We start from the raw sequence: 11,839 nt of genomic DNA, 5'->3' as shown, positions 1-11,839 counted from the left end.
ATGCGGGCCTGACCGCAGCGAGGGCGTGGCTGCTCAGTGCACCCGGCGGGAAGGAGGGGCGCCGGCCGGCGGGCCGCAGCCCCGAGCCCCGCGGGAAACGTCCGGGGCCGCCCCGAGGCCGCCGCCGGCCACCCGGCTCCCGGCTCCTGCGGGCCCCCGCCTCCTGAGCCCCGCCCCCGCCGGGCCCGCCCCCCGCCGCCGCTGATTGGCTGAAGCCGCAGGCCACGCGCGGCGATTTGCCACGTGCCGCGTCACTGGAGACGCACTGGGCCCCGGCCCCGCCGGGCGGACCGGGAGGCCGCGGAGGGGAGGCGGCCGCGGAGGCGGGGACGGGCGGAGAGGGCGCGACACCCCGCGGCCGCCCCGCCCTGGGAGGCGCCCAGCCCTTCATCAAGTGACCAGTATCCCTTCCAGGAGGACTCGGTCCTTCTGAGGGAAGCGAGCTCCGGCCTGGAGCCCCGGCGCCAAGCCGCCGTCATCCCCTTCCTGTGCTGGGTGATCCGTCTCCTCACCCACCCGGAAAAAACATAGTCCGCCCCTCAGGCCCGAGTGCAGTAGCTCGCGCTCAAAGGGCAGGCTCGCTGGGCCCGCGCGCCGGCTTTTGCAGGACCCGGGGCGTCGGGGCCCACCCAGGGCCGCCACCAGCTCTGAAAAGAAAAAAGTGACGGGAGACGCCAGCGTGAGGCGGCCGGGGCTGAAGCAGGGAGAGGCGAGGCTGGCGGAGGGACACGCAGCGCCGTCAGCGCAGTGCGCACGCGCGCGGGCAACAACGAGTTCCGGTCTGGCCGGGCCCTGTCTCCTAAAAATAGCCCCGGTGTGGGGATCCGTGCGCGGATGTCCCGGCGAGTCCCGGGCTGAAGGAGGCGGCTCCGGGCGGCGCGGAGCGCGGGTGGCGGGCCCGGTGGCGGCGTGTGTGCGCCCGCCTGCGGCGCCGGAGACGCGGTGAGGGCCGCGCCCGCGGGGCCGGGAGCAGGGCTGGGGGCGCGGGGCGGGGGCCGACGCGGCCGGGGCGGGCGTCCGCGGGGATCCGGGGCCGCGGCGGGGCGGGCGGGATGCGGGCGCTGGGTGAGCGGCGCGGGGCGCGGCGCGGGAGCGGTGGGGGCGGGGTGCGGGCCGGCCGGGCGGGCCCGGGGTACCCGGGGTACGGGGGGGGAAGGGGAGCCTCCGGAGCGCGCCCCGCAGCGGGTCGGCGTGTCGGTGGCCGCCGCCCGCAAAGTTGCCGGAGTTCCCGGGGGTCTCGGTTTCGGGGCGGGCGCCCCGCGGCCCTCGCGCGCCGGAGCCCCTGGAAGGAAGGCGGCGCCCCCCCCCCCCCCCGAGTGCGGGGCCCCCGGGCGCCGCGGCCGGACTTGCAGAAGTTGCCCGGCTCGTGCCTGGCAGCCGCTGGTGTAACGGGGCGCGGCGTGCGGCCCCCAACTCTCGGGCTGCGGGTGCGCGGGGATGTCAGCGGCCGCGCGGGCTCGCGGGGCGCCTCGGGGGCCGGGACGCCGCGGCTGGGGGCGCCGGGGCCGCGGGAGGCGGTGCAGGGGCGCCCTGGCCGCACCCCCGAGCGGTCGCAGCCCCCCGGCGCGCGGGGTGAGGAAGAAGGCTTGTGCTTTGCAAACTTTGCCTTTTGGTCCAGTTTCAGCTTGAACAGAAAAAGAAAAAAAAAAAAAAAGAAAGAAAGAAAGACAGACAGACTAGGGTTAAAAGAGTCGGTGAGCTAGAGCGCGCAAGTTTGGAGAAGGTGGGCATTTTTTGCGTTAGGAAGAGACAAAAAACAAACAAGAAAGCATTATTTTCGGGCCCCACTCCGCCTCCCCCTACACAGGTGGCCGGGAGGATGTGACTCGGGCCCCCGTGTGGACTCCCGCGCCCCCGGCGTTTGGAAAACGGGTTGTCCGCGCGTGCCGGAGCCGGGCCTGCTGCGCCCTGGTAACCGAGGGATGTGTGTTTCCAAACAAGCAATGCCTTCGGGTTTTTTTTTTTTTTTTTTTTTTTGGGTGGTTGTTTTCCTGCTAAGGCTCAGCACGCTCCTTCCCTTGTGTCTCGAGTCACTTACAGGAGAAGGTTCTCCCAAGCTGTAATTAGGGGCGCATCGCCCGGGAGCACTTTCCCTTTAAGAATCCAGCGGTGGTGGTGTTTTGGCTGGTGCCCGAGTCGCCCAGTTGTCAGGTATTTTAAATCGCAGCGGGGCTCCGATCCGCCCACCCGCCGCCGGAGGGTCAAGGCGAGCAGCCCTCCAGCGAGTAGATCAGGAAGTGAGGGCGGGCCGGCTCCTGCTGGCGCTCCGAGGGTTGGGGATTGGACTTGGGGGAGGGGGTGTCTGTCAGTTGGAGGGCTCAATCTTGACCCATTTCTTTTCCTGTGAATGGGAACTTTATTTTATTTTACTTACTTAATTTTGGGTCAGGAGGGCTCAGTCAGCAGCGTTCCGCTGAAGCGACTGGCAGTCCTGATTCAAGTTTACATCAGACGTAGTGAGCACCAATTTCGGGCCATAGAAAACACTGAGAGGAGGATTGGTCCGGTGTGCTGATGCGCCGACTGATTCTGGAATCACTTAATTCTCACTCAGCGTTGTTGTAAAAAGTTGGAATAATGCTGCTGCTGCTGTAGTGATGGAAATATTCAGAAGAGCCAAACGACTGCTTTCAGTGCTTTGTTGAGAGCCGCTCTTCCAGCTGAAACTTGGAGCGTCGAGATTGCGAAGTGAAGCCTATACACTGGTCTCTGCTGCTTTGTCATTTAATTCGTGCCGCCCTTTATGGAAAGCGAGTGTCGCTCCCGTTGGGACAAAGGTGGGCACATCGTACATATTTCTTGAAACTGCCCACAGCAAAGTTGTTTTTTAAAACGCTCGAGTCCAGCCGGAGGTGGGGCTGGGAGCTGCTGTGTGGAAGGAAAATAAACTCACTGGGACTCAGAAGTAATGGTTGCAATGCCACCATGTTGAATTGTGGTTTGAAACGTAACCTTCCAGATTCTTAGACATTTTCTATTGCTGTTTCATGGGTACTGTGTGAAAAGTAATGCGCCTTTTTTTTTTTTTTTTCCTTTTTGGTACGTGTAACATTGTTTTCTAAAGATGGTGTTGTTTTGAGTGATGTTTGGTTTTTCAGGTTGCATTATAAGCTTTGTACTTCTCACTTAGAATACAGTTCAAGTTAATACCAGTTTGATTACTAGTCAAAGAATAGCAAGGCTATTTACTAATTCTTTGGCTACCAAGAGAGAAAAAGCAGTGTATTCTGAAGGTGGTTATGTAATTATGGAAATATTTATTCACACATGATTTTGAGCCTTGGAATGGTTTGATCAAATCTTTTTAGTAGATTTCTGTTCTGATTTAGAAGAGACTGTAAGAAATGTGTTGTTGGGAAGTTGCATGCTGCCCGACAGGTTTTAGAGAGCCAGCTTTTCCTCCTCCGTCTGCTGCTGTTAGTCTGGCAAGAGGATCAGAGCGTCATGCAGAGATGATAGTTCTGGCTTTTTATGGGTGGTTTTGTTGGATCGTCAGAATAGTCACTTTTCTACGCAAATACACGCACCATGACTTTTCTGACAACCCTGTAGTTTCATATAATCAGTTTTGTAACCAGACCATGCTCTCATGTAAGGTTTGGAGGATACACTTAGGTACACATGAATGTTACAGAGCCTAACTCATTACTGGTGATGGAGCAGTAGAGACACTATTTAGTGGATTCAAAGCATTGCTTCTCAGAAAACCTGAGAACAGTCTTCCTAATTGAGGAGTAATAGAAGTATAAATGTGGAAAATCCAATTTGCAAGGTGCCACCCTCCTGCAACAGGTGGTGCTGATTTATTTGCAAGCCTCTATAGAGAAAGCTGTCAGGCTTTGTTACCAGATCTTGATTTAACAATAGTTCTCTGCTCCGCCCTTGACAGAATTTTGAGACATCTGTGAAATGGGAAGGGATCACACTAGCTGTGCCATGGAATTGTTGGAATTAAATGCAGTAATGGGTGTGAAAGTGCCCTTTGTCCCTTCCTCCAGGGAGTCCTTCCTTCCTTCCTGCCTGCCTGCCTGCCTTCCTTCCTTCCAGAAGTATTATCAGTGCTCTGGTGCTCTGCCTTTGTGCTTAGTCTGAGACCACAAGAGCTTCATAGCACGCATAGATACAGGAGGATGCTCATGGACTTGCTAGGGATAAAGTAACCCAGCATTTTAAAGGTGTCATACGTTATACATACACTATTGAGTTGCTTATTCTGAATTAGGTTTTTATCTGTAATTTTGTTTTGAGTCGAGCTTCTACAACTTCCCTAAATATTTCCCTAGACTTTTGAAGTAAATCTTTTAGGAATCATCTGTGGTAGATGCCTTCAAGATAATAGCACTTAAAATTTGAAAGTCATTTTTTGCAATTTGACCAGAGTTGGTATATATTTTCAAATGCTTTTCGTTAGTTGATAGTCTTTGCATTTTCATATCCCACTTTGCCTGCTCTGTGGAACTGAGTGACTATCTTTGTATGCTTTTTATCTGTGTCCTCTATGATGGCCATTATTATAATGAAGAGAATAAACCCACTTGTTACTAAGTCTCCTGGAGAAAATGTGGGGGTCTGTATTTGCACATGTTTAAGAAGTACTGCACTAAAATCATTTTTATTATTGGTGATTTTGGGTAAACACTTGTTTATTATAGGTAATTTGTAAATGTGGTTTACAAAACCACAAGATATCAGGAATAGTTTCACGTGCATCTGTGTGTGTGTGTGTGTGTGTGTGTGTGTGTGTGTGAGAGAGAGAGAGAGAGAGAGAGAGAGAGAAAGAGTATGAAACTTATCACACCCACCACCAAGGTCCTTGTGGAGCCCTCCAACCCCCTTCCTTCTGATAATGACCATAGTTTTACAAACTCTAAGAGACAACTTAGTTACTATTTAATTTTTTTAATTTTTGGCAAGTTAATTAAAAAACGGATCTTTATTATTTTTTTTTGCCTCATTTTTATAACCTCCAGATTGTTCTGAATAGTGTCATCTTTTTTTTTTTTAATTGCAAAGTAGTCTTGCATTGAATATATATCCTGTGACTTTAGTAGTATGTCAAAGGACATTTGGGCTGATTCCATATTTTGGCTATTGTGAAGAGTACTGTGTCTTATATAGGTGAGGTGTGTATTGTGTGCTGATTTTTTGATACTGTGTTTACCTGATAGTTACTAACATTTTTATTTAATCTATTTGTTTTCCTAATCACTTGGGCTCAAATCATAAGCATGTGATTTAAAAAAATTAATTTGTTTGTGAGCTGGCATACCAAATAGTTGAACACTTGATGTGTGACAGCTTGTAATTTACTTCATTAGTTTAAACCTGATAAAGCTGAGAGTCAGGAGTCATTACCGTGGTTGAAAAGCAGACACCAGCTGATCAGACTTCTAGTAAATACAGCCAAACCACAGTACCTTTTTGTGGTTGTCCAGAATCAATTCTAATTTTGTTTTCTTATACAAAAATTTATGAATTTAAAAAAAGTTCAGCCACCAGTGAAACTCATGTTTCAAGAAATATTTTGGTAGAGAGGGTAAACGAATACTTTATTAATTGGACCTTCTTACCAGGTTGTTTTGTTTCCACTAGCATGCATATGTAGATTAGCTTGGAGCAGTTTGTGACCCTTGGAACAAAGGGGTCCTTTTCATTTATATAACCTGCTAAGAGAATTTCTAACTTTAGACTCACACTGTGTCTGACTGTCTCACCTTTTTTCCTTACTTCTAGCAATCCTCCTTCACACAGGACTTCAACCTTATTTCCAAAATTTAAATGGAAATACTGTTAGTCTTTTAGAAAAACTGTGAAGGCATATATAAAATTAGTAGAGGCAGTAATGTAATGAATTGAGAGTGGTCTCTAAAAGCAAACTGCCTGAGTTAGGAAACGCAGTCTAGCACTTTGAGCTCCTTGTAAATTCTCACTCTTCTTAAGGTTTATTGTATAAAATAGAGACTATTATATTATCTACTTCATTGAGTTGAGAGGATTAAATGAGAGGTGTATGATAAATCCTTGAGCACAGTGCCTGGTTCCCAAAATGTAATTACCCTCCCCCTCCCCCCACACTACTACCCTTCTACTGCTGCTGTCACTGTTAGTCACGATTCACTTCATAATACTTTATCTTCTCAGGGGCTCATTGTCAGCCATTACCCTTCAGTTTCTGTGACCTGGTTAAGGCCATCTGTTTGTTCTTCCTAAAAAGGCCTCCCCCCCATACTGATGACTCCCCTTTTATTTTTCTAGTCCAGAATTTTCCCGAATTTGATATCCACTTGGATCTCTGACTGGGATCTCGAGCAGATCATCAGCCATGTTCCTAAAATAATAGCTCTTACTTCCTTTCAACTCTCCCCTCTCTCCTGTGAAACCTGGTGTGTCTGCTGGTCTTCCTCCTCTCACTAAATGGCGGCACTCCAGCCCCAAACTTAAAATGGCATTCTGGACTCTTTTCTCTATCAAATTCCATTCATCCATAAGTTCTGTTGTGCCTTTAGAATTTACCTTCAGGCCACCCACTGCTCTTACTCTTCACTGCCACCTAAGTATTTACTTATTTATTTATGTGGGGCGTGGGAAGAGCATCAGCACCATCCTGGTGTATGTGGTGCTAGGTGTCTAATCTAGGACCTCCTGCTTAAGGGTCCAACACTTGTTTTCAGAAGACTTCATCTTATATATGAAGTTCTGCAGGAGCTACTTCTTGCTCCTCTCAGATCATTCCTTCATAGTAGCTCTCGTGATCATTTGAAGAGCCTAAATCCTGTCATTTCTCTGCTTTAAATCTTTTGGTTATTTCTCTTTGCTCTCAGAATAAAGCCTTCTTTCACTTGGTGCTGGCACACAAGAGCCTCTCAGTGCTGTAGCCTTGCTTATTTAGGGTCTTTGCACTTTTTTTTTAATTTAATTTTTTTCTTTCCTTTTGCATCACCTGCTTGAGAGCCTCGTCATGAGGGCATGGCGAAACCATCTGCAAATTGGTCCAGATCTCACTTCCTCACTCAGTCCATACTGTTTCATACTGCATTTCATTAGCTACTCTCTCATGCATCTTGTTTATTTCCTTCAAAAAACATATTTTGTACATGGTTTGTTTTAGTTGCTGCTTACTTATGTTCTCCTTCCATTATCTAAATATACATTCCATGATGGCCAGGGCCTTGTCTGTCTTGTTGACAACTAGTGCCCCAGGCATTACATGCTGCCTGGCACTTGGAAGATAGTATATATTTGTAGAATGCTTCTGTATCTTCATGTTTTTGCCAAGGGTTGGAATGCTGCCTCACTCATACACCTTTTGAATTATTTATCCTTCAAGTTGTAGCTCATATGTCATCTGTGATACAGTTGAACTCTCCCTAGACAAAATTTTCTCCTCCACTCTTGATGCACATTATGTGAAATTCTCTTTTATAGAATATTATAAATTGATGTCACTTTCACTAGCTTTTTTTTTTTCTTCTGTTTATTTAGGAGACAGAAAATGGGGAGAGGGAAAGGGGGGAGAGACAGAGAGAGAGATTAAGATTGGGATTGGAAGTGAGGGAGAGAGGAGAAAGACCTGCAGCACTGCTTCACCACTCAAGAAGCTTTTCCTCTGCAGGGGGGACTGGGGACTTGCACCCAGGTCCTTGTGCACTGGAATGTGTGCTCTCAACCAGGTGCGCTGCACCTGGCTTCTGTTAGCCTGAGTTTCTGCACAACCTCTTAGGGTACATAGTGTGCATATTCTGTGTATGTTGAGTAGAAGCTGTCCTAATCAACTAACACAGACAACTGGAACCCACTTTTTCTTCAAGTTTGACACTAAAAAGTTATAGAGGTCCTTTCCAGACTTGTAAGATGCTTCCATATGCATTTTCTACACATATGAGCATTTTTGTCATCAGTATTCTGGGTCAGATCCGAAATCCCAGAGTTGTTGAGCCCAAGTGGCATTTCCTGAGTTTCCATTTTGCCTTCTCTATAGCAAGTGACCATTTCGTCTGGGCATTAGATTGCCAATTTGGAGTGTTTCTCCCTGTGAAAAACAGTGTTAGAAATTCTCATTAGTTACTAGTTGCTGTTTACTAATCAATATCTCCATTCTTTGCACTGGCTTATCCAGGTAGTTCACACTATTTCAGAAAGATGAGGAGGGTCCCGTGCTGTTTACAGAATGCCTGTAAAATATCCTACCAATTCAGCTGTCTCACCAGCAGAGTTTTACTTGTGACCATCATCAGGAACTTCACCAATATTCATAGTAAAAATCAGTCCACTTTATAAAAAACTCACAGATTGGGTCTTTGGAACATAGTCCATTTGCAAGTTGGGGATGACTATTGTAAAATGTTTTATTTCAACACTGAAAGCTTTTCTTGGTGGTGTTTAATTTGACAGATTATTCAGGGAATAAGGGAGAGAGGAGTTTGAGAAATTTTGTTTTTATTTTTTAGGAATGGCTCCGTTTTCCAAATTAAAATTTTGGTATTGGGGGGTTGGGCAGTATCACAGCGGGTTAAGTGCACATGGTACAAAGCGCATAGACCAGCATAAGGATCCTAATTTGAGCCCCTGGCTCTCCATCTGCAGTGTGGTCGTTTCACGGGCGGTGAAGCAGGTCTGCAGGTGTCTGTCTTTCTCTCCCCCTCTGTCTCTTTCTTCCTCTCTTGATTTCCCTTTGTCCTATCCAACATCAAAGGCAACAGTAATAACAAGGGCAACAAAATGGGAAAAAAAAATGGCCTCCAGGAGCAATGGATTTGTAATGTAGGCACCGAGCTCCAGCAATAACATGAGGCAAAAAAAAAAAAAAAATGGTATTGGCAGAAACTCTCCTTTCCTTTCCCCTCCCCTCCCCTCTTTTTTCTTTCTTTTTTTAAAAAATTTTTTAAAAATCTTTATTTGCTGGATAGAGACAGTCAGAAATTGAGAGGGAAGGGGGTGATGGGGGAGAGAGAGAGAGAGAGAGAGAGACAGAGAGACACCTGCAACACTGCTTTACCACTTGTGAAGCTTTCCTCCTGCAGGTGGGGGCCAGGGGCTTGAATCTGGGTCCTTGCGCACTGTAACGTGTGTGCTTAACCAGTTACGCCACCACCTGGCCCTCTTTCTTTCCTTCTTTCCTTCTCTCTCTCTCTCTCTCCCTTCCTTCCTTCCTTCCTTCCTTCCTTCCTTCCTTCCTTTCTTTCTACATGAGTGTGCTAGTGACAAGCATGACACGTATTAGCCATGTGTTGTTATGTGTATTTTAGCACAAAAGCAGAAATCTACTCTGTAGGTTGTCTTATTCTTCCTCTCTTTTCTTTTTTCTTAATTTTTTTAAATTATCTTTATTTATTGAGAGACAGCCAGAAATTGAGAGGGTAGAGAGAGAGAGGGAGAGAGACACCTGCAGTTCTGCTTCACCACTTGCAAAGCTTTCCCCCTGCAGGTGGGGACTGGGGGCTCAAACCAGGGTCCTCACACAGTGTAACATGTGCACTCAAACAGGTGGGCCACCACCGGCCACACTTCCTTTCTTTTCTCATTTTTCCTTTCTTTAAACATTTACTTCTTTTATTATTTAATATTTTGGATTGATACGAAGATGGGGTGGGCATGTTGTGACAGGCACCACAGCACCAAAGCTTGCTTCGATGCTGTGGAGACTGACCTCGAGCCTGGGTTGTGCGCATGGCAAAGCAGCACATTATCAATATGAGCTGTTTTGCCGGGCTCCTTTCTTCTTCTTATTGTGATTGCTTTTATTATTGAACCATTGAGAGGAGCTTGCAAATACCATAATCAACATGCTTCAGATGGTAGCTAAGAACAAAGACTTTTTTTTTTTAATTGCAACCAGGGTTATTGCTGGGGCTCGGTGCTGACATTATGAATTCACTGCTCCAGCAGCCATTTTTCCTTTTTCTTTTTTTGTCTCCAGGGTTATTGCTGGTGCTCGGGAATCCATTGCTCCTGGAGGCTATCTCTCTTCCCTTTTGTTGCCCTTGTTATTTTATCATTGTTGTGGTTATTATTATTGTTGTTGTTGTTGTTGGATAGGACAGAGAAATGGAGAGAGGAGGGGAAGATGGGGAGAGAAAGACACCTGCAGACCTGCTTCACTGTTCATGAAGTGACTGTTCTGCAGGTGGGGAGCCGGGGGCTCGAACGGGGATCCTTGCACTTAACGCCATGTGCACTTAACCCACTTTGCTACCGCCTGACCCCCTTTTTCTTCTTTTTATTATACTTTATAGGACAGAGAAAAATTGAGAGGAGGGGGCAGAAAGACACCTGCAAACCCACTTTACCACTTGTGAAGTGCCCCCCTTGCAGGTAAGGAGCAGGGGCTCGAATCCACATTCTTGCTCCTGGTAACGTGCATTTAACGGTTTGTCAGCACCTGGCTCCCCCCCCCCCCCCCCACACACAGACACTCTTACGTGGTCATAGTATGATAGATTCAGGACATTTCACGCTGACTCTGTAACATACAGTTTGTCTTGAAGTCTCCCTAGTTGTGCCAATCATCTGTTAATAGCTTTTTTCCCATTTCAGTATTGCCCATTGCTTTTGAGTTGTCTCCCTTTCCTTTTTCTTTGACATTAATGATTTTGAAGACTCCAGACCTTTTGTTTTCTTAGGGCATCCATCAGTTTGAATTTGTCATACTTCTTTTTTTGTTGTTAGACTTAGTTATGATTTTTTTGACAGAAATGCCATTGAATTGTTCTCAGCTTTCACATCAGGAGGATGTCAGTTTGACCCATTGTTGGTGATGTTTACATGCTTGGATCACTTAGTTGCTGTTTGCCTGCCACTTTTCTCCATATAACAGTTATTGTTGCTCTTTTTTTTTTTTTTTTAGCTTTCTTTTTTTTATATTTATTTTCCCTTTTGTTGCCCTTGTTTTTTTATTGTTGTGGTTATTGTTGTCATCGTCAGATAGGACAGAGAGAAATGGAGAAAGGAGGGGAAGACAGGGGGAGAGAAAGATAGACACCTGCAGACCTGCTTCACCGCCTGTGAAGTGATTCCTCTGCAGGTGGGGAGCCGGGGGCTCGAACCGGGATCCTTATATTGGTCTGCACTTTGCGCCACATGCGCTTAATCCACTGCGCCACCGCCCGACTCCCTTGTTGCTATTTTTGTTGGTGAAATTATTAAAAGTTGGTGGGGAGACACTGCTCTCCCTAACATAACCTTTGATAATTCTTACCTGAAACAGTCATGTATCAGTCACCACTCATGGTTCCCAACAGTGCCTTTTTAAAATTTATTTTTATTTTTATTGACTTATTATTGGATAGAGACAGAAATTGAGGGGGTGGGGAGAATGGGAGAGAGACAGAGGGGCACCCGCAGCCCTGCTTCACCACTCGTGAAGCTTCCCCTCTGCAGGTGGGGATCAGGGGCTTGAACCTGGGTCCTTGAGCACTGTAGTGTGTATGCTTAACCAGGTGCATCACTGCCTGGCCCCCCAAACAGTGTTTTTTTTCTTTTTAAACTAGATTTTCTTCTACATTTACCACTTGTCATTCTGTTCTATTGTAAAAAGAGTTTTTCCTTTCATTTGCTTTAATATCAGTTTAATTCTTAGATTCTTAAAAAAGTAGGTCAGCTGAGATTTGGTCATTTTGAGCCTCTTTGGCTTAACTCACTGGATTGCTCCTACGATTTTTGGAGGACTTGCTCGTCCGCTTTGCCTGCTGTTGTTCTAGAACCAGCCGCTTTATCAAGTCTTACTTTCTTTCATGGATTGAGTTGAAACCAACAGCTGGGTAGTAGACGTACTTTTGATACTGAAAATTTATTGTTATAGAACTCTTCAACTTTATGTTTATGCTGATTCCTCATGCTGTAG

General features: G+C 47.0%; 1 protein-coding gene across 11 annotated transcripts in view; it reads left to right on the top strand.

The window, feature by feature from the left end:
• Positions 1 to 305: 305 nt before the first annotated feature.
• MEF2A (myocyte enhancer factor 2A) overlaps positions 306 to 11,839 on the top strand; it is a 104,309-nt gene continuing 92,775 nt past the window's right edge. For 3 of the 11 annotated variants that reach the window (XM_060179318.1, XM_060179324.1, XM_060179317.1), the window contains exon 1: positions 306 to 942. The gene's annotated coding sequence lies outside the window, so the exon portion shown is untranslated. Of the gene's footprint in view, positions 943 to 10,232; positions 10,312 to 11,839 lie in introns of all 11 variants that reach the window. The other 8 variants (XM_060179319.1, XM_060179315.1, XM_060179314.1 and 5 more) reach the window with 8 other exon arrangements.

The sequence above is a fragment of the Erinaceus europaeus genome, chromosome 20 (assembly GCF_950295315.1).
Source record: "Erinaceus europaeus chromosome 20, mEriEur2.1, whole genome shotgun sequence".
Lineage (NCBI taxonomy): Eukaryota > Metazoa > Chordata > Mammalia > Eulipotyphla > Erinaceidae > Erinaceus > Erinaceus europaeus.
This window is presented reverse-complemented; position numbering and strand designations above follow the sequence as displayed.